This window comes from Schistocerca serialis, chromosome 5, assembly GCF_023864345.2.
Source record: "Schistocerca serialis cubense isolate TAMUIC-IGC-003099 chromosome 5, iqSchSeri2.2, whole genome shotgun sequence".
In the NCBI taxonomy this organism is placed as follows: domain Eukaryota; kingdom Metazoa; phylum Arthropoda; class Insecta; order Orthoptera; family Acrididae; genus Schistocerca; species Schistocerca serialis.
Genome location: NC_064642.1, coordinates 740,432,272 through 740,459,128, shown reverse-complemented (window position 1 = coordinate 740,459,128; position 26,857 = coordinate 740,432,272).

Below are 26,857 nucleotides of genomic sequence, written 5' to 3'. Positions count from 1 at the left end.
CTGTTGGAACAGCAAGTTCCCTTGCCGGTCTAGGAATGGTAGAACGATGGGTTCGATGACGGTTTGGATGTACCGTGCGCTATTCAGTGTCCCCTCGACGATCACCAGTGGTGTACGGCCAGTGTTGGAGATCGCTCCCCACACCATGATGCCGGGTGTTGGCCCTGTGTGCCTCGGTCGTATGCAGTCCTGATTGTGGCGCTCACCTGCACGGCGCCAAACACGCATACGACCATCATTGGCACCAAGGCAGAAGCGACTCTCATCGCTGAAGACGACGCGTCTCCATTCGTCCCTCCATTCACGTCTGTCGCGACACCACTGGAGGCGGGCTGCACGATGTTGGGGCGTGAGCGGAAGACGGCCTAACGGTGTGCGGGACCGTAGCCCAGCTTCATGGAGACGGTTGCGAATGGTCCTCGCCGATACCCCAGGAGCAACAGTGTCCCTAATTTGCTGGGAAGTGGCGGTGCGGTCCCCTACGGCACTGCGTAGGATCCTACGGTCTTGGCGTGCATCCGTGCGTCGCTGCGGTCCGGTCCCAGGTCGACGGGCACATGCACCTTCCGCCGACCACTGGCGACAACATCGATGTACTGTGGAGACCTCACGCCCCACGTGTTGAGCAATTCGGCGGTACGTCCACCCGGCCTCCCGCATGCCCACTATACGCCCTCGCTCAAAGTCCGTCAACTGCACATACGGTTCACGTCCACGCTGTCGCGGCATGCTACCAGTGTTAAAGACTGCGATGGAGCTCCGTATGCCACGGCAAACTGGCTGACACTGACGGCGGCGGTGCATAAATGCTGCGCAGCTAGCGCCATTCGACGGCCAACACCGCGGTTCCTGGTGTGTCCGCTGTGCCGTGCGTGTGATCATTGCTTGTACAGCCCTCTCGCAGTGTCCGGAGCAAGTATGGTGGGTCTGACACACCGGTGTCAATGTGTTCTTTTTTCCATTTCCAGGAGTGTAGTTCATGATGTGGCAGAGCGATCCATCACAGCCACGCGCACAATAGGCCTGTCATCACGGGTAGTTCAAAATGGCTCTGAGCACTATGGGACTTAACATCTGAGGTCATCAGTCCCATAGAACTTAGAACTACTTAAACCTAACTAACCTAAGGACATCACACACAACCATGCCCAAGGCAGGATTCGAACCTGCAACCGTAGCGGTCGCGTGGTTCCAGACTGAAGCGCCTAGAACCGCTCGGCCACGTGGCCGGCCGTAGACATTGTGCACGGCGTTGTGTTTGGCTACTATCCGCTCGTGAAAATTTTTAGCACTGTGTTGCAATGTGGTGCATCCTAGCCTTTTGACCTACAAGGAAAATAATCATAACTAAATTGAATGTATTAATTTTACGCAAATAAACTGAACTGTTTAAATATATTTAAATTTTATAATTACTAATTTAACATTGCGACAAGCACAATAAAATACAAAAAAATATATTTGTAACAGCATAAATGGAATCCGAGTCCATGAATTGCCTGTTTGTCACTAATCCACACGGCCACAGCACAGCTGCAGCATCATCTCCTGAGACACGCTCATGCTGTATTCTCGTACAATACGCTACATGCAGTGCTGTGAGCAATGCAGCGCCAGCAACTTCTTGTGCCGTAAGCGGTGACGTCATACCACAGCATATGCAGTCGAAAGCAGACAGCTGCGGCCCTTGTTTGAGCTGATTTTAGTGCAGCTGACCACCACTCCAGCCCTCGACACTTACTTCTAGTTACTGTGGAAAGAACGCTACAGAACATGTCCCGTCCATTTTATTCGCATACCAGCGTGCATTAGAAGAGAAAATGCGGAATTTTAGTGAGATTGGCAACTTGCATTCGAAGAGAAATGGTGTAATTTTAGTGAAATTTTCGGCTCGCATTCGAAGAGAAATTACATAGCATTGCTGTGGTACTTGCAGTGTGCTGTAGCACATTAGCGCATGAATGTCTGCCACCAGGGTGAGTATAACTCTCATGGACTCCAGACTCCATATTTGCATGTCAGTTATGGGATTCCAGCCACTACGAGCTGCAATATCGCAACAAGCTAAACTGCAGTCACGACTGGCCGTGATCGTGATCATGTCTAATTCCGATTCGTCGTTGTAAATGTTTCTTCTTTGTCCACTGGGCAAAACGTAATCTTCGCACACCGACTAATATCCATTGTGTTTTTAGGTTTCTCATTTTTATTATTAGTAGCCCGCTGGCTAGAAGGCATAATCACTCTGCCACTGGCTTCGCCCGTAGTCGAGTTGGCAATCAGGAGGTCAGATGCAGGTGGCTTTTCTCTCGTCCAGACCGTTCATTTGCTCTGACGTACGAGCTGGCCCAGCCCGTATACTTTTACCTCTCTTCAAATTATTTCTCAGATCTGGCATCAGGATTGCTTCCAAGCCCTCGATTGTACGTTGTCCTACATAGTCTCATATTTCCATCAAATTTCAGGTTAACTCACTATCTAAAAATGTCGCAACTTGTAATCTCCCCACGGAAAATTACCCTCTACCACGCAATAATTAATAATTATCAATCAAATCATCCACATTTATTCACTTTTGGAAAGTATCTGATCGGATTTTCTAGTAATATATGCGCCGACAGCTTGTCGACGCCAAGGTATTTTTCTAGTACGTTTATTCTTTGGAAGAACAGAGATACATATATGTATTCTCCATGGTTGTTAGGGACGGATAACTAGGACAGCTTCGGAAGTATCTGTTGGAAGATTGTCGGGTTGCTAAAAGAGACATATTTGCTCTTCTTCTCGCTAAAGCGAGCTATTAACGTTTGTGCCACTAGCGGGTTATTTGAAGAGAGAGAAAAACTGTAAACGCAAATTAAGTAAGACAAATAGAATTCAAATGCGATTTCTGAATTAAAAACCGCTACATACACTTTCTCTACGTACAGAAGTTTAGACGGCGTTAGTGCCACTTACTTTTTGGGCTGACGTTAAATTCGATTCATTTGCATACCGAAGCAAGTAGTACACTTAACACCGATTTCACGTTTGTTGCAAGCCCTCATTATGATACTGTAGTAACCGGCAGTGATCCTATGTTTTGTTCCCAATCCCCGTAATTCCTCCTACGAATCTATCACTACAATCTTGAAAGATTTTATATCACTCTTCAGAAATAAACTATTCTCGATCCTTGACTGGTGCTAACAAGGTAGTTTCACAATTTCTTACTTCTTAGATTTCATTTAATTTCATTGCAATGCACACCCAAGCGGATCGCTATTTCCAAATATAGCGGCAACAGACATTATGTCTTTCCTCATACAAATATTGACAAAAATTACCTGCACAAACTTACTATGACACATACACAGAGTGAGCAAAAATGTGGAAACCACACACATGGCTAATTCGCTATAGGAAAACCGTTGGCATTCAGAATAGTTTACAGTCATCTCAGAATGGATACAACAGTTCCTCTGTGGTTTTCGGGGTAAGCTTGTACCATTCTTCCTGCAAAATAGTGATTAAGTTGAGTTACCCACAATGGAGGTGGACAGCGAGACCTAGAGGTGAATATCTGAGGACTATTGCACGGGCACCCCGCAGCGTTTCCTGTTAATGTAGTTGTGCCGGCTTTTGATTTTGACACATTACGCAGACGGATATTTGTACGTGAAAGATTTGTCTAGGACCACACCACGGTATTTTGGAATGTAGCAGTTCTGGAGAATGGAATGTTATGTCAGCTGTTTGCTTGTTTATTCTGTAGGAGGATTGTGTCGGAGAGAGTTATCGGAGAGGGTTACGTTTGAAGCTTTCATCCATCGACTTCAGATCTAATGTTAGTGTTGCTTCAGCTTCCCTCAAGCTTCTGAGCGACCAGCGCAATATCGTCAGCATACATGAATCTGCCAAAAACTATTCAAGAAGGTACAGATTAGAACACATTCGTCAAACAAGCGAGCAGCTTGGGTGTATTTGCTAATCGGACATGAGGAGTCTGGCGCAAAGAGGAAATAGTAGCAGCGTGCATCATAGTAGTTGAAAGAGTGGTGTCCCAACAGAGGAAAAACTGAGTACAGTGTCGCCCCTGAGGAAACGCATAACGTAGCTTATTACGGCTCATTGTGTTACCAGAAGGTACGCTCGGTTGTCCATCCCACTGGGGTTGGCGATGTTAAAGTGGCAAAATCGCTCGCCAGCCACAAGGGCCTCAGCGAATGAACCCCAACTGGCTCACATCAGTGCCTTCATCCCACCCGACTACCGGATTTGTGTAATTTCTTTGTATATTTATCATACGTGAACCTCAGAACTGAAACATCAATCGTACAAAGCAGTTCGTTGCAACTCTCAAAAATTATCGAGAGAATCGACTTTTAAGAGTTCCGATAAAGTTTAATTGACCAATGTTAAATCGAATGACACGTTGGACCTCGTTGCTAACTCGGTAGCATCGGAGAATGGTAACTGGTTAACCAATGGATCGCTGGTTCGAATCTCAGCTATGCTCTTTTTATTTCGTTTTATTTCTTTCCTTCAGTTCGGAAGCTTACGTCATTCAAATGCAAAATTCACCAAATATAAGCTAATAAACACATCCGTAATCATTTTTATGAAGAGTGCACATTTTGTGTATAGTTATATATCACAAGCATTGCAAATGTAAATTCCGAATTCTCGATATTGTCAGAAGTGATACGTAATTTCGCCACTGCAGGAAGCTGTTAATATATTATTATATATAATATATTTTATATTGTTAATAAAGAGTGTTTAAGTTTATTTAAAAATCACAAATATATTAACAGTATTGTACAAAATGACGATAATTAAGAATTTAGATTTTCTACGGAAACTGGAATTCTATATGTAATATGTAATTAGAAACACAGGCAGTCTTATAGAAATGTATTAATTAGCATATATTTCATGAACTATATATTTAGATAGTGTACGTATTCGAAATGAGCGGTAAAAATTATACGAAAAAAGAAGACCATATGGAGATTCGCCCCAGAGATCAGTTGCCTTTATTTGCTCCAGGAACTCTTCCATACTAGAGGTAGGAGACCATTCTGATTTGACATAAATTGAAATTCTTTAGTAAATGTTACGAATTAAAAAAGTCGTCACCGGACTTAAGATGTATATCTGGTTTAAGGCTCAACAATCTGAGCAACTGTGCTTATGATCGCACTGTTCTTTATTGAATGCTGCGCATTTCGAAAAATCGTTATCAGTCGTAAGATGTAGATGTAGTTTGTCGAGCACGCAACATGTATAAAGAGTATGCGATGAGTTTTGCATAACTGCAACTCTCCCTTGCTACCAGTGAGCCACGAGGCCCATTGTGAACATCTCCTTGACTTCGGTGATTTCAAGTTCCTAGAAAAATTTAAGGTCGATTTTCTTGAATATTTTTGAGTGTTGCAGCGAACAGCTTCAGCAGACTATTATTTAAGTACTGAACTGTGCATACCATAAATATAAAAATATTACAGAAAGCTGATTGTCGTATTGTATCCTTGTCAGATAGCGAGGTGGCAAATTATTCAGTAGATTACTTACAAGTGACATCCGGCATATAACCAGAATATGAAACACTTGCTGTGCGTTTCTTTAGCGCCACTGTACAGTACGAACTCCGCATTTCTGTACTTTCTGTAGCCACTGTTCTCGTCCGTGTTGCATTTGTCACAAGTGATACGACATTTCGCCATTGCAGGAAGCTGTTAATGCTTATTCAGACCTCTCACTTCGTCCCAGTTTATTTTGACGACCTGTAACACATCGTGCTACGAACTCTGCCGGGAACGCCACGTGCAGTGACGAGCGCGTGGGCGGCCACGCAAGGCCCGAAACCAAGGATGAATAGACAAGTCATTAATAATTGTGAAATCAGGTGACCTTTTGAAGAGGAACAAACAATTGCTCTGTTCATAATTTGCATATCAATTTCATTTTGAAGTATCTATGGATTCAGTCGCAAATTAAAGCACCTAAATAACTACAGAACCGAAAGAAACCGTGTAATAATAATTTCCCACGTACAGAAACCTGTAAACAGATTTCACCTGTCGTCATTTTGAGAGGAATCAATACACTGTTCAATATGTCGGTGACCGTTCAAAGGATCAAGTTTAAACGGGGCGTCTTTTTGGGCTAGAGGAGCTCACGAATACAGAAAGGCCAATGGCAGAGGCTGCGCCAGAACAGGAAACCTCTGGTGCAAAAGACAAGCGGCGAATTCTGTGGGCCATCAAGCGACAGCTAGCGACTTGATCACTTAGGAAGCTGCCACCAGGACCACTTTTTTTCAGCCGTAGGCACTCTAATTTGAGATGCCGATGAGCTAACAAAACCCCTGAGCATCATCGCTCCGACGCATTCTGGAACGTCTTCTTGGATGGTTCAACAACTGCCCTCTCGTATGTGACCGCGTCTTGTCGATACGTTCGTTCCGCCATTCTGCGATCAAGTTTAACTGTCGTGACTTCGTGCACAGTCTAGTACTGATGCTTGGATTCGATTGCTGTGTTTCGCTCGTATGGCAGCCGCGATTGTTTCGCAATACTACGGGAGAGCTGCAGCGCCAGCTGTACGGTAGAGTTCACCGAAAACTGCCGCCTCCTTTCTGTTGCCAAAACCTAGGTCTCGAGGTTCAGTGCTCTCTCTGCGAACAGTTCCCGAGTTAAACTTGTGTAGTTGTAGGTCAATGCTCTCTCTACATGTCGCTGCGTGAATGTGTCTATGTAGTGGAGGTTGCCCTCGGTTGAGGGTAGGTTGTTGTGCGGTAACTTCAAAATATATATCTTTGTATTAGTTTCTAAATCTTTTATTTTTTGTGATCTGTACCACATTTCCCCAGTACTCATTTTAATCAGTGCCTCCCTGCGATTCGGGTCGCCGTCAATTCCTTCCGACGGTCTGAAACCGGCAGTGGAAATTCCCCATCGCATCCCCTCAGTTTTAGTGGTCAAAATGGCTCAAATGGCTCTGAGCACTATGGGACTTGACATCTGAGGTCATAAGTCCTCTAGAACTTAGAACGTCTTAAACCTAACCAACCTAAGGACATCACACACATCCATGCCCGAGGCAGGATTCGAACCTGCGACCGCAGCGGTAGCGCGGTTCCAGACTGAAGTGCCTAGAACCGCTCGGCCACACCGGCCGGCTTTAGTGGTCAAAAACTGAAAACAGGATGAGCATGAAAACAGGAAGAAGGTGTACTGAACAATCAAAAAGAGCGAAGTAGAAAAAGTGAACGGTCCAATTGCAATGTTCAAGGAAACTGGGCAGTCATGGCGTCGTGGCTAAGCGGTCACGGTGTTGGAATGTAAATCGGGAGACCCGTGTACAAAACTCTCTCGTGCCATTAATTGTTTTTTTTTGTCACAAGATCATGAGCTGTTGGTCCGGTCATTGAAATATTTATTCTCTTTCTATAGTCTTGGCAGTTGTCAACTATACAATGATTATAGAACATGTTACCGTCACAAGTAAATGCGATGAATAGAGCAGGCGAGGTACCACACAAACGTCTCACAGAAATGAAAACAACAAATAAACAGGTGTAAACTAAACCACAACAAAGGAATTCAAGAGTGAAAACTTCCAAAACGGAACGCAACTTCTAAAACATTAAAAAGAAATGTTCTGACAGAGCGCAGAGAATCAGAGTTATTGCGAAACTATCGCATTCATATGTTGCAGCTTATGTGACAAACTATTATGTTTTCATCATCTCCTTGGGAGTGATCCCATTCACATTCATACGAATACATCAATCGAGCAAGAAGGCACATCCCACTAACTTATCAGGTGTACAAATTAGGTGCATCGATAACAGACACCTAACAAAAAATAATAATAATTTGGCAGGAGGAAGTTGCAACACGGCTCCAACGCCTCGTCCTCTAACACCGTGATCACTTAACCACGACGCCGTTGCTCTTTCGCGCTGCTCTATATTGCACTTTTTGTCCATAGATTGTTCACTGGTTCTATTTTGCTTTTTTTCTCATTTCAGTACACCTTCTTCCTGTTTTCATGATTAATTTTTCAGTTTTTGCGTACTGTCCACTGGGCCCCCTTACCACTAAATCTGATGGGAGGGGGGGGGGGTGGAATGGGGAGTTTTCCCTTGTGGGTAGAACAATAACATGAGATTCCGAGGGCCTTTTCATTCAGGCCGCCTGGGATACGAAAACTGTGGCAGCCAATTTAGGTGAGGTAGCGCAGACCCTTTTACATCTCACACATTTCATTAGATTGCACCAGGGCGTTCGAACAGAACCGCCACGAGAGCTTTCTACCAGTTCACAGACGTCACTAATCTCCTCGCACAGAAAACAGGGACTGCGTCCGGGACTTGGCTTTAATTCTCTGCCACAGCGTCTGAAGTTCTGATAGCTGCTCACATCAACACCAGTTGCGTGAGAAGTGGCTTCGGAAAGTAGTGGATAAGTGCATGAATCGATCGGGGAGCATTGGCTTTTGCATTGTGGATGACTTTTCTGAATAATTACGTGGTGTTTATAGCTGCTGTGCTAAAAGGAGGCCCTACACTACGAGTTAGGTGTTAACAAGCGCAGTAACATCAACACGAGCCGCAGTTTGCTGCTACCGCCACCACCGCTAAGCAGCACATTCAACTGTCGCACCAGTCAGAGCAGCACAAGTCTTATCTTCGCGAGTCACCTCGTCTACATCTGTCATGGCGGCATCAGCTTCCTCAGCGCCTGCACCATCACCACCAACTTCACCCCGTCACCAAGACCACACTCCAACTAGGACGTTTTACCCTACAAAATCGTACTCCACTTGCCAAACAACGCACTCAAAAATTTTACCCAAAACGCATCCCTACCAATAAAAAAAATCATCATGACGTTCCGAGCTGAGTCCATCTCATTACAACGCAAGCCTCTACTCGACCTCCTTCCGTTGTCCTGTCCATATGTGACTGAAAATTCCTGAAACCCATGACCCAGTTGTCTGAAATAAACTATATCTATCATCTCAAGGTAACATAATTTGTAGAACCTAAAGAATCCACAATTATCAACCTTTCAGATTTTAACTCCCACACTGTCCTGCTGCGCAAAATGATCTCCACAACTTCTCCCATAATCAGCCCTGTTTCCTACTCTGTTTAAACTAGATGACGGCCTCCAGAATATTTTCACAAATCTCTTAATCGGATACTATGGGGTTTATCGACATTTAAAGACAACTGCCACTTCGTACACCAGGTTTAAATACTGCCCTCATTCTCTACTTATTTTGAGGTACAGTCATTTTTATTTGCGTTACTATGAAATCTCCTAGGTAGACTATAACTGTAGGGTCGTATTAGTCAAAAATTCTTCGATAGAATGACTTGTTTGTGATTACACAGCATGGTCATAAATAGCACAATCTACATCTATATCTACATGGATACTCTGCAAACCACATGTAAGTGCCTGGCAGAGAGTTCATCGAACCATCTGCACAATTCTCTATTATTCCAATCTCGAATAGCGCGCGGAGAGAACGAACACCTATACTTTTACGTGAGAGTTCTTATTTCCCTTACTTAATCATGGTGATCGTTTCTCCCTATGCAGGTCGGTGTCAACAAAATATTTTCGCATTCGGAGGTGAAAGCAGATGATTAGAATTTCGCGAGAAGTTTCCACCGACAGCTATATAAGCAGCGTGGCTCTACATTTGTGCAGAGGACTTCAGTGACTTGAAACCATGCCACGTGCAGTTGCTGTACTACGCCAGGCAAAAGGAGGCCCGATCGATAGTAGGAAGTATCCTATCACCTTTGTCATCTCAGTGTAAGTGTTACGGGAGTGCTTCTGGAAACTGTTCCATCCGGCCAAATGGCTTTTCCCATGCTGGCAGTCCATCTGCCTGGTGCTGATACCGGTGTCAGTGTTATAGATATTTTATCTCCATTTTCAGGTTCGTGTACCTTCACTGGAACTAATTTCCAGCCATATGCCCGTACGGTCTCTTTTGTTCGCTATCCTCTCAGGAACCGTACCCTGCTGTTTCTCCCCACTTAGCAAATTCACGCTGTAATTATCCACACCTCTACGAATTTTTATGGCTGTAAACATTAATATCACTTCTTAACAACAGGAACTGAATAGAATCCAGCACAATTTCACATAACGTGCAAACCATAACGGATCTTTTCAAATTCTCCTAATAAAGCTCTAGGACGTGCAGAGGGTGGTGGATAACTGATTGTTTAAATACGAACTCTGACCACAGAGCAATCATTCGCGTGCTACAAAAATAAAAGTTTAAAATAATGAGGTCCATGGCCCAGGGCCTGCTGGCTGAAATATTGATAGTAATTTACCGTCACTCTAGTGACTGTAATGTTTGTAGCCAACTAACAAAGCTGGTAAGACTACTAAAACAACGCCAGAAAAACATTTTTAGTACAAATAGTTTCATTGTTTCTCATAATACTCGTATTTAAAAATTATACACTTTTGGATGCGTTCAAAACAATGCTGGAAACATGTTCAAGGATCTGATGTTGCTACCAGGCAGACTATTCCGTTTTTCTCTCCGTCAGATAATCAGTTATTACCGTGGTAGCCGACAGCGTCGTACTGATGAATAGCCCGACGCTTTCTGTTTTCCCTGATTTCACACACGACTTGTGATAGGCAAATAGTTGTACAATATCCAGCACTAATGGTTCTTTCTCCCTCTCAGCAATGATCGCAATATGTCTAATGTAACCAAAGAAACAAGCGACCATGTTTTTGGAAATGCTTAAGAAATTTTTTGCTGATTTCTGTACATAATGGAACATCGATAGAGTAGACTGGTACTTAATTTCCGGCTCATACGAACATATCCAAATATGATGTCGACCCCAAATCCTGTATGATTTCAATGACGCTCTCTCCCCCATTTCGCGATAATACAAAACGCGCTACCCTTCTTTGAACTTTTTCGATGTACTCAGTCAATCCCATATGGTAGGGATCCCACACCGAACAGCAGTATTCTAAAATAAGACGGACAAGCGTAGTGTAGGCAGTGTCCTTGGTAGATCTGTTACATTTTGTAAGTGTGCGGCCAATAAAACGCAGTCTTTGGTTAACCTTCCCCACAACATTCTCTATATGTTCCTTCCAATTTTAGTTGTTCATAATTGTAATTCCTAGGTATTTAGTTGAATTTACGGCCTTTAGATTTGACTGATTTATCGTGTAACTGAAGTTTATCGGATTCCTTTTAGTACGAGGATGACTTCACAATTTTCGGTATTTAGGTAGGGTCAACTGCCAATTTTTGCACCATACACATACCCTTTCTAAATCGTTTTGCAATTTGTTTTGATCTTCTCATGACTTTATTAGTCGATAAACGACAGCGTCATCTGCAAAAAACCTAAGACGACTGTTCAGATTGTCTACCAACCGTCTATATAGTTAAGGACCAGCCAAGGGCCTATAATACTACCTTGGGAACGCCATAAATCACATCTGTTTTACTCGATGACTTTCCGTCAGTTACTACGAATTGTGACCTCTCTGAAAGAAAATCACGAATCCAGTCACATAACAGAGACGATATTCCATAAGCACGCAATTTCACTACAAGCCGCTTGTGTGGCACAGTGTCAAAATCCTTCTGGAAATCTGGAAATAAGGATTCAGTTTGAAATCCCTTGTCAATAGCACTCAACACTTCTTGTGTCTCAAGAGCTAGTTGTGTTTCGCAAGAACGATGTTTTCTAAAACCTTGTTGACTGTGTATCAATAGACCGTTCTCTTGATTGTAATTCATAATGTTCGAACACAATATACGTTCCAAAATCCTGCTGCATATCCACGTTAACGATATGGGCCTCTAATTTAGTGGATTACTCCTACTGCCTGTCTTGAATATTGGTGTGACCTGTTCAACTTTCCAGTCTTTGGGTACGGATCTTTCGTCGAGCGAACGCTTGTATATGATTGTTAAGTTTCGAGCTTTTGCATCAGCATACTGTGAAAGAAACCTAATTGTATACAGTCTGGACAAGAAGACTTGCTTTTTTTAAGGGATTTAAGTTGCTTCATTATTACGAGGAAATTACTTCTACGTTACTCATGTTGGCAGCTGTTCTTGATTCCAGTTATGGAATATTTACTTCGTCTTCTTTTGTGGTGGCATTTCGGAAGGCTGTAACTTTGCGCTGGCAGCACTGTCTTCGATAGTATCTCCATTGCTATCGCGCAGAGAAGGCATTGATTGTGTCTTGCCAATAGCATACTTCACATTCGATCAGAATCTCTTTGGATATTCTTCCCGGTTTCGAGACTAAGTTTCCTTGTGGAAACTATTGTAAGCGTCTCGCACTGAAGTCCGCTCCAAATTTCGAGCTTCTATAAAAGATCGCCAATCTTGGAGATTTTGCATCTGTTTAAATTTGGCATGTTTGTTTAGTTGTTTCTGCAACAGTGTTTTGACCCGTTTTGTGTACCATGGGGGATCAGCTCTGTCGTTTGTTAATTTATTTGGTTAAATCTCTCACTTGCTGCAGATACTATTTCTTTGAATTCAAGCCCCGTCTACTCACATCAAAAAACGTTTTGCCGCAACCTTTAAGAGAAAATTGGAATAGAGATCAACATACACACCATTTCCGGCCATTTTATTGCTCATGAAAACATTGCATGTTGTACCACCATACAGCGAGACCTTCAGAGGTGCTGGCCCAAATTTCTGTACACATGGGTACCTCTAATACTCAGTAGCACGTCCTCTTACACTGATGCATGCCTGTATTCTTCGTGGCGTACTATCCACAAGTTCATCAAGGCACTGTTGGTCCAGATTCTCCCACTCCTCAATGGCGATTCGGTGTAGATCCCTCAGGGTGGTTGGTGGATGACGTCCATAAACAGCCCTTTTCAGTCTATCCCAGGCATGTTCGGCAGGGTTCATGTCTGGAGAACATGCTGGCCACATTAGTCGAGCGATGTCGTTATCCTGAGGGAAGTCATTCACAAGATGTGCACGTTGAGCGCGCTAATTGTCGTCGATGATAACGATTCTCGCCAATATGCTGCCGATATGGTCACACGATCGATCGGAAGACGGCATTCACGTATTGTACAGCGGTTACGGCGCCTTCCTTGACCACCAGCCACGTACGTCGGCCCCACATAATGCCACCCCAAAACAGCAGGGAACCTCCACCGTGCTACACTCGCTGGACAGTGTGTCTAAGGTGTTCAGCTTGACCGGGTTACCTCCAAATACGTCTCCGACGATTGTCTGGTTGAAGGAATATGCGACACTCATCGATGAAGCGACAGTCATCGATGAAGAGAACGTGATGCCTATCCCGAGCGGTCCATTCGGCATGTTGTTAGGCCCATCTGTACCGCGCTGCATGGTGTCGGGATTGCCAAGATGGACCTCGCCATGGACGTCGGGAGTGAAGTTGCGCATCATGAAGCCCATTGCGCGCAGTTTGAGTCGCAACACGATGTCCTGTGGCTACACGAAAAGCATTTTTTAACATGGCGTCGTTGCTGTCAAGGTTCCTCCGAGCCATAATCCGTAGGTAGCGGTCATCCACTGTAGTAGCAGCCCTTGGACAGCCTGAGCGAGGCATGTTATCGACAGTTACTGTCTCTCTGTATTTCGTCCATGTCAGAACAACATCGCTTTGGGAATGAGATTTTCAACCTGCAGCGGAGTGTGTGCTGATATGAAACTTCCTGGCAGATTAAAACTGTGCACCTGACCGAGACTCGAACTTAACATCGCTTTGCTTCACTCCGAGATGTTTGGACACTTCCGTTGTTGAGAGCCCTTCCTGTCACAAAGTAACAATGAAGACCCGATCGAACCGCGGTATTGAACGTCTGGGCATGGTTGAACTACACACAACACGACCCGTGTACCTCCTTCCTGGTTGAATGACTGGAACTGATGGGCTGTCGCATCCCATCTGTCTCATATTTGCTGCTCATGCGGGGTTGTTTACGTCTTTGGGCGGGTTTAGTGACATCTCTGAACAGTCAAAGGACTGTGTCTGTGATACAATATCCACAGTCAACGTCTATCTTCAGGAATTCTGCGAACAGGGGACATGCCAAACTTTTCTTCATGTGTGTGTATTGTTAATTTGGAAGGAGTGGAGATTGTCTCTCAGGAAGGCTCCAAGTGAATTTTTATCTGCTTTTTTGAACGGGCATTTTTTTCGTTTAGCATTGGAGGATTTGGGGGTTACAATATTCATTCTCGCCACGACAACCCTGTGTTCACTAATTCCTGAACCCATTTTTATATTCGTTATTAACTGAAGATTAACTGTTGCTAAGAGGTCAAGTGTGTTTTCACAACCGTTTACTGTGCGCGTGGGCTCATGAACTAACTGCTCGAAATCATTTCCAGGAATGCGCTTAGCGCAATTTCGGATGATGTTTTAAGCGTACCTCCATAATGAAACATGCATTAAATTAAAGTCGCCACCAACTATAATCGTATGAGTGGGGTATGTTGTTGAAATCAAAGTGAAGTTTTCTTTGAAGCTTCCATTAATTATTTCATCTTAATTGGGAGGTCGGTTGTTGTTGTTGTTGTGGTCTTCAGTCCAGAGACTGGTTTGATGCAGCTCTCCATGCTACTCTATCCTGCTCAAGCTTCTTTATCTCCCAGTACGTACTGCAACCTACATCCTTCTGAATTTGCTTGGTGTATTCATCTCTTGGTCTCCGTCTAAGATTTTTACCGTCAACGCTGCCCTCCAATACTAAATTGGTGATCCCTTGATGCCTCAGAATATGTCCTACCAGCCGATCCCTTCTTCTAGTCAAGTTGTGCCACAAATTTCTCTCCTCTCCAATTCTATTCAATACCTTCTAATCTTCAGTATTCTTCTGTAGCACCACATTTCGAAAGCTTCTATTCTCTTCTTGTCTAAACTATTTATCGTCCACGTTTCACTTTCATACATGGCCACACTCCATACAAATACATTCTGAAACGACTTGTTTCCTTTACTGCTTGCTCAATATACAGATTGAATAACAACGGGGATAGGCTACAACCCTGTCTCACTCCCTTCCCAACCACTGCTTCCCTTTCATGCTCCTCGACTCTTATAAGTGCCATCTGGTTTCTGTACAAATTGTAAATAGCATTTCGTTCCCTCTATTTTACCCCTGCCACCTTCAGAATTTGAAAGAGAGTATTCCAGTCAACATTGTCAAAAGCTTTCTCTAAGTCTACAAATCCTAGAAACGTAGGTTTGCCTTTCATTAATCTATTTTCTATTGTAAGTCGTAGGATCAGTATTGCCTCACGTATTTCAACATTTCTACGGAATCCAAACTGATCTTCACCGAGGTCGGCTTCTACCAGTTTTTCCATTCGTCCGTAAAAAATTCGCGTTAGTATTTTGCAGCCGTGGCTTATTAAACTGATAGTTAGGTAATTTTCACATCTGTCAACACCTGCTTTCTTTGGGATTGAAATTATTATATTCTTGAAGTCTGAGGGTATTTCGCCTGTCTCATACATCTTGCTCACCAGATGGTAGAATTTTGTTAGGCCTGGCTCTCCCAAGGCTGTCAGTAGTTCTATTGGAATGTTGTCTACTCCCGGGGCCTTGTTTCGACTTAGGTCTTTCAGTGCTCTGTCAAACTCTTGACACATATCATATCTCCCATTTCATATCTACATCCCCTTCCATTTCCATAATACTGTCCTCAAGAACATCGCCCTTGTATAGACCCTCTATATACTCCTTCCACCTTTCTGCTTTCCCTTCTTTGCTTAGAACTGGGTTTCCATCTGAGCTCCTGATATCCTACAAGTGGCTCTGTTTTCTCCAAAGGTCTCTTTAATTTTCCTATGGGCGGTATCTATCTTAACCCTAGTGATATGCCCCTCTACATCCTTACATATGTTCTCTAGCCATCCCTGCTTAGCCATTTTGCACCTCCTGTCGATTTCATTTTTGAGATGTCTGTATTCCTTTTTGCCTGCTTGATTTACTGCATTTTTATATTTTCTCCTTTCATCAATTAAATTCAATATCACTTCTGTTACCCAAGGATTTCTATTAGCCCTCGTCCGAATGGGGGATTATTTTACCTCCGGAATATTTTACCTAAGAGGACGCCATCACCATTTAACCATACAGTAGAGCTGCATGCCCTCGGGATAAATTACAGCTGTAGTTTCCCCTTCCGTTCAACCGTTCGCAGTACCAGCACAGCAAGGCCGTTTTGGTTAGTGTTACAAGGCCAGATGAGTCAATCATGCAAACTGTTGCCCCTGCAACTACTGAAAAGGCCGCTGCCCCTCTTCAGGAACCACACGTTTGTCTGGCCTATCAACAGATATCCCTCCGTCGTGGTTGCACCTACGGCACGGCTATCTGTATCGCTAAGGCAAGCAACTCTCCACCAACGGCAAGGTCCATGGTTCAGGGTGGCGGGGGTGGGGGGGGGGGTGGTTAAAGGATCCAATTATTATTCTATTCCCATTGCCAACAATGACCTTTGCCCATACTAACTCATAGGAATTATCTACTTCAATTTCACGACAAGATAAACTACTTCTAACAGCAACAAACACGACACCGCCAACCGTGTTTAGCCTGTCCTTTCGGTACACCGTTAAGTTTATTTTAATAATTTCGGCAGAGCTTATCTCCGGCTTTAGCCAACTTTCAGTGCCTATAACGATTCGAGCATCAGTGATTTCTGTTACCGACTGGAGCTTTGGTACTTTCCCAACACAGCTACAACAATATACAACTGTTACACCGATGTTTCCTGTATCTACGTTCTTCCTGTGTTCGGCCTATACCCTTTGTGACTGAAGCCTTTTTCGTGTTTTCCCGAGACCCTCTAATCCAAAAAACGACAATGAGTTCTTGAGGCAAAATGCAACTACGACACCAAGCAAAAATAAAAAAAATTCTCCTCTCTGCAATAGCAATACAAATAAATAAATATATTTTCCAGGCATATAGTTATCTCCAGAAGTGTATGAAGAGACTGTATACGAGATAGAATAATAATACCTCTATCGAAAAGGCTAATATCTCTAATGTCTTTCATACATAGTACTGTGGCCCGCTATCTCAGCTCCTAAACCTTTCCTTAACCGTCAGTAAAAAGTATTTTAGTCAGTTACATTACGGCTTTTTATTTTTCCAGCACGTATTACATCACTTCTGCTACCACCGGACTCTCTAGAAGCGGCATACGTCGCCGGATAACGACTGCGAAACAAGTCAGCTCTGACGGCAAAGGAACGGAAATGACGGGTCTTATTTACATATTTTACGACGGGGTCGTTAGACTGCTAACCAACGTCTTCATTAATAATTCAGCAAGTACACGCAAGAGTCGCCTCATGCACACGCAACCGGGAACCTTAACGACCTTCCGACTTGCGGTAAACAACCGTCTGCGTCAAGGTTACGAATGATAACTTCAATCTCAGATGTGTAACCATCTTTGTATTTCCTGAAATGTTTGACGGAATGCTTAGTTTGTAGTTGACGAAGTATTTTATGTTCCTTATTAATGAAGTACGTAGTATGGTCGAGTACTAAAATCGTATTAGTACTTTGGACTTCACAGTGAAGAGTAGGCAGATGTTAGTAACTTGCACCTGTAGCAGCTCGTAGTTGTATTATAAAATTATCTTATTAAATGTCAGTACAGTACGAGCATGCATTACACATCATCAGCAGAGAATTAGAGCAATCAGCAAAAGGCAACATTATACCACACGAGCAAGCCAGTTGCAGGTGTAGCCATTGCCCTGCTGACCACTTGGTGTTTAACAAAGTGGCAGAAACCTGGAACTTTGCAAATGCGATTGCTGCCCTCCTTTTGGACGTAGAACGCGTCTTCGGCAAGGTATGGCATGCAGGACCTCTTTATAAAATGTTACAGCATGTAACCCTACGCGTGGTTAAGCGAACTAATGGGCTGACCAGTTTTGGTACGAGGTGAGATGAAACTGTATGGCTGAATGCTAGCTGGCCCTAGGGCTAAGGGTACACCACGGCAGCTCCGGCTAGAGTGCCGCTCCAGCTGTGCTAGGTGCAAGGGCGTCAACGAAGTTCCGAATGTGGGGAAAATCCCGTTATGGGGAATTTGGAAGACGCGTCGGTCGCTTAAGAAGGCGGACTAAGCTCCGAAATTGCTTTGAGACAAACTGAAAGATGCCTTCTTACAGGATTTTGCCGATCTATAATAATTCACAATGAAAATTACTGAAAACCAAAGAAACAGATACACCTGCCTAACGTAATGTAGCGCCCCCGCGAGCACGCAAAATTGGTGCAACACGGCGTGGCATGGTCTCGACTAACGTCTGAAGTAGTGCTGGTGGGAACTGACACCATGGATCCTGCAGGGCTGTCCATAAATCCGTAAGAGTACGACTGGGTGGAGAACTCTTCTAATCATGGACTGTGCGGCTGGTCCCGGCGGAGGTTCGAGTCCTCCTTCGGGCGTGGGTGTTTGTCCTTAGGATAATTTAGGTTAAGTAGTGTGTAAACTTAGGGACTGATGAACTTAGGTGTTAAGTCCCATAAGATTTCCCAAAAAAAAAAAAAAAAAAAAAATCTCTTCTGAACAGCACGCTCCAAGGCAGTGAGTGTTTAAACTCAGAAGAGTGTTTCTGTAGCAATTTTGGACGTGTGGGGTGTCGCATTGTCCTGCTGGAGTTGCCCAAGTCAGTCGGAATGCATAATGGACATGTATGGATCCAGGTGATCAGACAGGATGTTTACGTACGTGTCACCTGTCAGTGTCGTATCTAGAGGTATCTGGGGTCCCATATCACTCCAACTGCACACATTCCACACCAGCTTGAATAGTCCACTGCTGACATACAGGATCCGTGGATACATGAGGTTGTCTCCATACCAGTACACGTCCACCCGCTCAATACAATCTGAAACGAGACTCGTCCGATCAAGCAACATGTTTCCAGTCATCAACAGTCCAATGTCGGTGTTTGCGGGAACAGGCGAGGCGTAAACCTTTGTGTCGTGTAGTCATCAAGGGTACACGACTGGGCCTTCAGCTCCGAAAGCCCACATCGATGATGTTTTGTTGAATGGTTCGCACGCTGACGTTGATCGCCCAGCACTGAAATCTGCAGAAGCGGAAGTTTGCACTTCTGTCACGTTGAACGATTCTCTTGAGTCGTCGTTGGTCTCGTTCTTGCAGGATCGTTTTCCTGCCACAGCGACGTCGGAGATTTGATGTTTCACCGCATTCCTGATATTCGCGGTACAACCGTGAAATGGTCTTACGTGAAAATCCCCACCTCATCGCTACCTCAGGGATGCAGTGTCGCATCTCTCGTGCGCCGACTACAACACCACGTTCAGCCTCACTTAAATCTTGATAACCTGCCATTATAGCAGCAGTATCCGATCTAACAACTGCGCCAGACACTTGTTGTCTTGTGTAGGCGTTGCCGACAGCATGTGCCTTATTCTGCCAGTTTACACGTCTGTGTTGGAATACGCATGCCTATATGAGATTCTTTGGCGATTCAGGGTACTATTAAAGCTGAATACATCGGCGAACAATTAAAAATAAGGCGTATCGAGAAACATAACAATGATTTCATTTTCTTTAGAACTACAAAAGTTAATATTTCACAGTGAATAAACATTCACACAATGAACCTCTGAATTCAAAAATTTTAAACGCTCCGTGACATTTCAACAAATAATCTCACAGATGATAGTATTGCACTGTAGTTATCATCCCTGCATCTTCTTTGATTAAGGAATCACGATAAAGTGTGTTTACTAACTCCGATTTAGTGGCACTCTCATCGGTAATATTACCATTGGTATTGCGCGGCAAAGGTATTGATTGTGTCTTGCCGCTGGGTGTACTTTATTTAAGACCAGAGTCTCTTTTGATATTATTCCACATTTCGAGAAAGAATTTCGTTATGGAAGCTATTAAAAGCATCTCGCACTGATGTCCGTCCTCAGTTTCGAGCTTCAGTAAAACATCGCCATTCTCGGAGTTTTTCCGTTCTTTCGAATCTGGAATGTTTTTTCGTTGCTTCTGTAACAATCTTCTGACCTGTTTTGTGTACCATGAGGGATCAATAACACATTTTATTAATTTATTTGGTTTATATCTCTCAATTGCCGCCGATACTGTCTTTTTTTTAATTCAAGCCACATCTGGTCTACACACACAAATGAAGACTCGTTCTTAGGAAGGCGTCAAGCGAATTTTTATGAGCTTTTTTAAACATATGCATTTTGCGTTTATTTTTGGTGGATTTGAATGTTAGGATGTTCAGTCTCGCTACAACGACCTTGCGGTCGCAGACGCATGTGTCCCTCATGATGCTCCGTATTTGCTCAGGATTATTTGTTGCTGACTAGCAAAGTATATTTTGTTGACCATTCACAGAGCGGGCTCCTGGACTAACTATACACAATAATTTTCGAACAAAGCATTTAGTAAGATTTTTGACGATGTTTTGTGCCTACCATTGATTTTAACATTTCTTCCCGTCAACATATTGACGGTACATTGAAGTCACCACGAACTATTACTGTATGAGTTACTAAATAATATGTAATTCACACCCAATAATTATTTATTTATGTATATGTTTGGATCAGAAGTTATTGCAGGGGTGGCCGACATAATTTAATGAGAATTACGACAGTTTCGGTTCTCACAATAAAAGAAATAAGAGAAGGCGGCAGCATAAGGAAATTACAGAACGTGTGCCGCAGTAGGATAATACTGACATTAATAAACAATTAACGGTTGGTTGTTTGATTTGGGGGAGGGGACCAAACAGCGTGGTCATTGGTCCCATCGGATAAGAGAAGGATGGAGAAGGAAGTCGGCCGTGCTCTTTCAACGGAACCATTCCAGAATTTGGCTGAAGCGATGTAGGGAAATCACGAGGAAGTTAAATCAGGATGGCCGGACGCGTGTTTGAAACGTTGTCCTCCCGAATGCGAGTCCAGTGTGCTAAGCATAGCGCCACCTCGCTCCGTAACAATTAATGTTGTATAGTAGCAGAAAGCTATTACTGTAAAAGATTTTGGTATTAAATCCCATAACGAGATGTAGCAACAACTTTCGCTATACAACGCACATAATCAGAATGAAATGTGGCTGCTCACTTTGATGCATTATGAGTTCCGCGCACTCATACACTTGGCGTGTATCATCTCCAAAGCTATGGCTCATAGTCGATACTAGCGTTCCTTATATAAGGCTCTTTGAGTCGACATGCGGACGGGCGACATTATTATGTTCTCCGCGAGCTGGATATATTACTTGGCTTCTCGTATTTACCGATGTGTAGAGTACCTTGGCAGTTTCTTCTGATACAGAAATAACTTTTGATGTTTTGTTTATCAAAACGATGCATCGGTGGGTCTGATGCTGACGCAATAATAAATTATCTTTCCACAACCTCTGTTCAGCTATCAGGCTCTCAAATTCTGTTCTCGAGTTCTTCCTAAATCTATGTGTAATGTACTAAAAAATTTCACATAAAATGACGTGAAACACCATCAGTATAAACGTAATCTTCACTCTAACACCGACTGTGCAACATCTTCACCACATTCATGAACAGAAGTTTATAATAATAAAATTCATTAGTTTCAAGGTCTCACGGTGATTTTCACGTTGGGCTCCAATTATTTCATCCATCTAATTACATTCGTAAACCTATGGTGTTTCATTTGTCAAGCAATCCGTGTGCTTTTTGTAAATGATGGTGTGCCTCGTCTCGCAACTGAAGAAGCAGCATATGATATAACTGTCTCTCTCTCTCTGTCTCTCTCTGGTTGTTCTTTTTTTCCCTCAGAGCCATAGTTGCGACTGAGGGTCGGAATTTGCAGTGGACACAGTCAAACTGTCGCAATTATAAGAAGACGATTACGATTCTTACACGTAATTATACATATCAGGAGTAATTTTGTGTAAAATGCACCAATCACTGGAATCACTCATATCGTTAAAGAAAATCTGTTGTTATACAGGAACATTAAAAAGGTTTTCTATCACTTACTGGTATGTATCAGTATTTTTGACTGCTCAAAAGAAAAGGCACGAAACAACACTGTGGGTATAACTGAAGTCTTTATTCAAAAGTAATCTCCATAGGCCTGAGCACAACTACCCCACTGTTTTACCAGCCGGAGGGTTCCTTGTTCACCGAATTCCTGTGGCTCTGGGAGGTGCCAGTCCACCGCTATGTCCTTCAGTTCGTTGGTTCCCCTTAAAGACTTGTTTTTTTGTTGGTGGACCAAAGACACGGAAGCCGCAGGGTGACATGTCCGGGCTGTAGGGCAGAGCTCAGACTGCTCACACTTGGAATTGGCATTACATTTTGCGTGACCTTGGAGGCGTGTGGACGCGCACTATAGTGGAGCAGGATCACCTCCTCCGTGAGCAGCCCAGTCCGTTTGTTCTAGACTGGACTTGGATAAGCTACGGTGCGTCTCACAGTACGTACGACTATTTGCGGTTTTTCCGTGCTCGAGGAATTCGATGAGTATCGGATTTCGGAAGTCGAAAAAGACGGTGAGCATCATCAGGATTTGAATTTTTTAGGGGAACTGACGACGTAGCTTCCATTGCCGAGCTGTCTCACTACGATACTGCAAAATATCATTTCCCAATTTCAACAGCTTTAGGTGTTACGGCATTTGGTACCTTATCATTTGAACACTCCTTATACTAAGGCGCAATACTAAATATGTTCTGTCTTCCCGGAATAAAATCTCAATCTACATCTACATCTACATGGTTACTCTGCAATTCACACTTAAGTGCCTGTCAGAGGTTTCATCGAACCATTTTCATACTACTACTCTACAATTCCACTCTCGAATGGCGCGTGGAAAAAGGGAACACCTAAATCATTCCGTTCGAGCTCTGATTTTTCTTATTTTATTATGACGACCATTTCTCCCTACGTAGGTGGGCGTCAATAAAATATTTTCGCATTCGGAAGAGGAACTTGGAGATAGAAATTTCGTAAATAGATCTCGCCGCAAAGAAAATCGGCTTTGTTTCAGTGGCTGCCAACCCAGCTCGCGTATCATATCAGTGACACTCTCACCCCTATTGCGCGATAACACGAAACGAGCTGCCCTTCTTTGCACTTTTTCGATGTCCTCCTCAATCCTACCTGGTAAGGATCCCATAGTGCGCAGCACTATTCCAGCAGAGGGCGGACAAGTGTAATGTACGCTGTCTCATTAGTTGGTTTGTCGCATCTTCTAAATGTTCTGCCAACAAAGCGCAGTCTTTGTTTCGCCTTCCCCACAATATTATCTATGTGGTCTTTCCAATATAAGTAGCTTGTAATTGTAATTCCTAGGTATTCAGTCGAATTGACAGCCCTTAGATTTCCGCGATTTATCGTATACCCTAAATTTATCTGATTTCTTTTAGTACCCATGTGCATGACCTCGCACTTTTCTTTGTTTAATGACAATTGCCACTTTCACACCATACACAAATTCTCTCTAGATCGTTTTGTAATTGGAATTGACCATCTGATGATTTTACTAGACGGTAAATTACAGCGTCATCTGCAAACAATCTAAGGGGGCTGGCCAGATTATCACCTAGATCATTTATGTAAATCAGGAACAGCAGAGGGCCTATGACACTACCTTGCGGAACGTCAGGTATCACTTCTGTTCTGCTCGATTATTTACCGTCTATCACTACGAACTGTGACCTCTCTGAGAGGAAATCACGAACCCAGTCACACAACTGAGACGATCAAAAGCCCTCTGGAAATTTAGGAATATGGAATCGATCTGAGATTCCTTGTCGACAGCACTCATTACGTCATGGGAATAAAGAGCTAGCTGCAGTGGAGTGTGCACTGATTTTAGGCTTCCAGACAGATTAACATCACAGTATAAATTTTTCACTCTGTAGCCGAGTGCACACTTATACGAAACTTCCTGGCAGACTAAAACTGTGTGCCAGACTGGTACTCGAAACCGCAACATTTTCCTTTCGCAGGGAAAACGTGCTCTATCGCCTTAGCTATCCAAGCACGATTCACATCCTATCCACAGATTTACGTCCGCCAGCACCTCATCTCCTACCTTCCAAACTTCAAAGAAGCTGTCCTGCACGCCTTGAGGGACTAGAACTCCTGCGAGATAGGTTCTGGTATAGACTACCGATTCGGCAGGCAGCTTCAGTTCTGTCTTCGTATGCCAGGCCTGCATTGGCATGGTCAACTGGGAAAGATCTGTCCCAATTTGGGGTTTCAGGGTAGCTGTAAGAACAAGGCGCTAGTCCGACGAATGTGAAGATAACTTGTTTATCAGGTCCTGATGATCAGGTGAGGGTGATGAGAATTTTCTGAAATATACAACAAACATGGCGGTTACATATAGTGTTCGTGGCAACAAAAGTAAGTGTGGCTCTTGTCCATTGTGTTAACGCATGCACTGTGGACTGTGAGCTGCTTAATTGACGGTTCAGAGGACTACTTGCCGATATGTAAAGACGACGAAGTGGCAGCTTATTTTTACGAAACTATCGTAGTCCAACAAGATAATCAGCACATATACGATAATAAAATATATTAGCCTTTGATATACTGCAGACTAAACTGTATCATCCAGTCTGTGTCCAGACACTCTGTGACCAAAATGGTACTGAAACTGAGGGTGACAGACTAAAGGCCGAAATACTAAATGTCTTTTTTCAAAGCTGTTTCACAAAGGAAGACAGCACTGTAGTTCCTTCTCAAGATTGTCGCATAGATGATAAAATGGTAGATATCGAAATAGATGACAGAGGGATAGAAAAACAATTAAAATCGCTCAAAAGAGGAAAGGCCGTTGGAGATGATGAGATACGAGTTCGATTTTACACAGAGTACGCGAAAGAACTTGCCCCCCTTCTTGCAGCGTTGTACCATAAGTTTCTAGAAGAGCGTAGCGTTCCAAAAGATTGGAAAAGGGCACAGGTCATCCCCGTTTTTAAGGAGGTACGTCGAACAGACGTGCAGAGCTATAGACCTATATCTCTAACGTCGATTAGTGGTAGAATTTTGGAACACTTATTATGTTCGAGTATAATGACTTTTGCGGAGACTAGAAATCTATTCTGTGGGAATCAGCACAGGTTTCGAAAAAGATGATCGTGTGAAACCCAGCTCACGCTATTCGTCCATGAGACTCAAAGGGCCATAGACACGGGTTCCCAGGTAGATGCCTTGTTTCTTGACTTCCGCAAGGCGTTTTATACAGTTCCCCACAGTCGTTTAATGAACAAAGTAAGAGCGTATGGACTATCAGACCAATTGTGTGATAGAATTGAAGGGTTCCTACATAACAGAACGCAGCTTGTCATTCTCAATGGAGAGAAGTCTTCCGAAGTAAGAGTGATTTCAGGTGTGCCGCAGGGGAGTGTCGTAGGAGCGTTGCTATTCACAATATATGTAAATGACCTTGTGGATAACATCGTAAGTTCACTGAGGCTTTTTGCGGATGATGCTGTAGTATATCGAGAGGTTGTAACAATGGAAAATTGTACTGAAGTGCAGGGAGGATCTGCAAAGAATTGACGCATGCTGCAGGGAACGGCAATTGAATTTCAATGTAGACAAGTGTAATGTGCTGCGAATACATAGAAAGAAAGATCCCTTATCATTTAGCTACCATAGAGCAGGACAGCAACTGGAAGCAGTTAATTCCATAAATTATCTGGGAGTAGGCATAAGGAGTGATTTAAAATGGAATGACTATATAAAATTAATCGCCGGTAAAGCAGATGCCAGACTGAGATTCATTGGAATAATCCTAAGGAAATGCAATCCGAAAACAAAGTTCGCCCACTCCTTGAGAACTGCTCACCGGTGTGGGATCCGTGCCAGATAGGGTTGATAGAAGAGATAGAGAAGAGCCAACGGAGAGCAGCGCGCTTCGTTACAGGATCATTTAGTAATCGCGAAAGCGTTACGAAGATGACAGATAAACTGCAGTGGAAGACTCTGCAGGAGAGACGCTCAGTAGCTCGGTACGAGCTTTTGTTGAAGTTTCGAGAACATACCTTCACCGAGGAGTCAAGCAGTATATTGCTCCCTCCTACGTATATCTCGCGAAGAGACCATGAGGATAAAATCAGAGAGATTAGATCCCACACAGAGGCATACCGACAATCTTTCTTTCCACGAACAATGAGAGACTGGAATAGAAGGGAGAACCGAAAGAGGTACTCAAGGTACCCTCCGCCACACACCGTCAGGTGGCTTGCGGAGTATAGATGTAGATGTAGATGTAGAACAACCTAGGAACTGCTTTATCTTCAGACGACATCCTTGAGGTCTTCCCATATATCATCTGCAAACAATCACTCCCTGAGACTGTTACCACTCTAGTCTTTATACTCTCTCCAAATAACCTCTATATGTCTATAATTTGAGTTGTATCAAATTCTTTTTGTACACTCTGGTTATGATCCAGATAAGTCTCCTACAGGAAAAGAGTGGGAAACGATCTGTGTGATTTTTTTTTCTAATTCCAACAACAACAAAAAACGATCAGAGGGAGCCTAAACACACTGGCAGAGGGAGACGAACCTGTGGTGTCAACGTTCGATACCACACTTGTTAGGGGTTGCAGTTATCGACCGCGGTCCGTATTAGCATCGTTGGACCTGCGAGTCCGACCAGCGCCACCAGCGCCGCTCCGCGGCTTGTGTCAAGTTTCTAGCGAGCTCTTGTCCACTCTTGCTCGGGACCTCAAGTAGTAAAGTAGCATAGTCTTCAGCTGATAGGAAGCAACCTCTAACAAGGCGCTTAGTAATGTATGGCCTAAGTG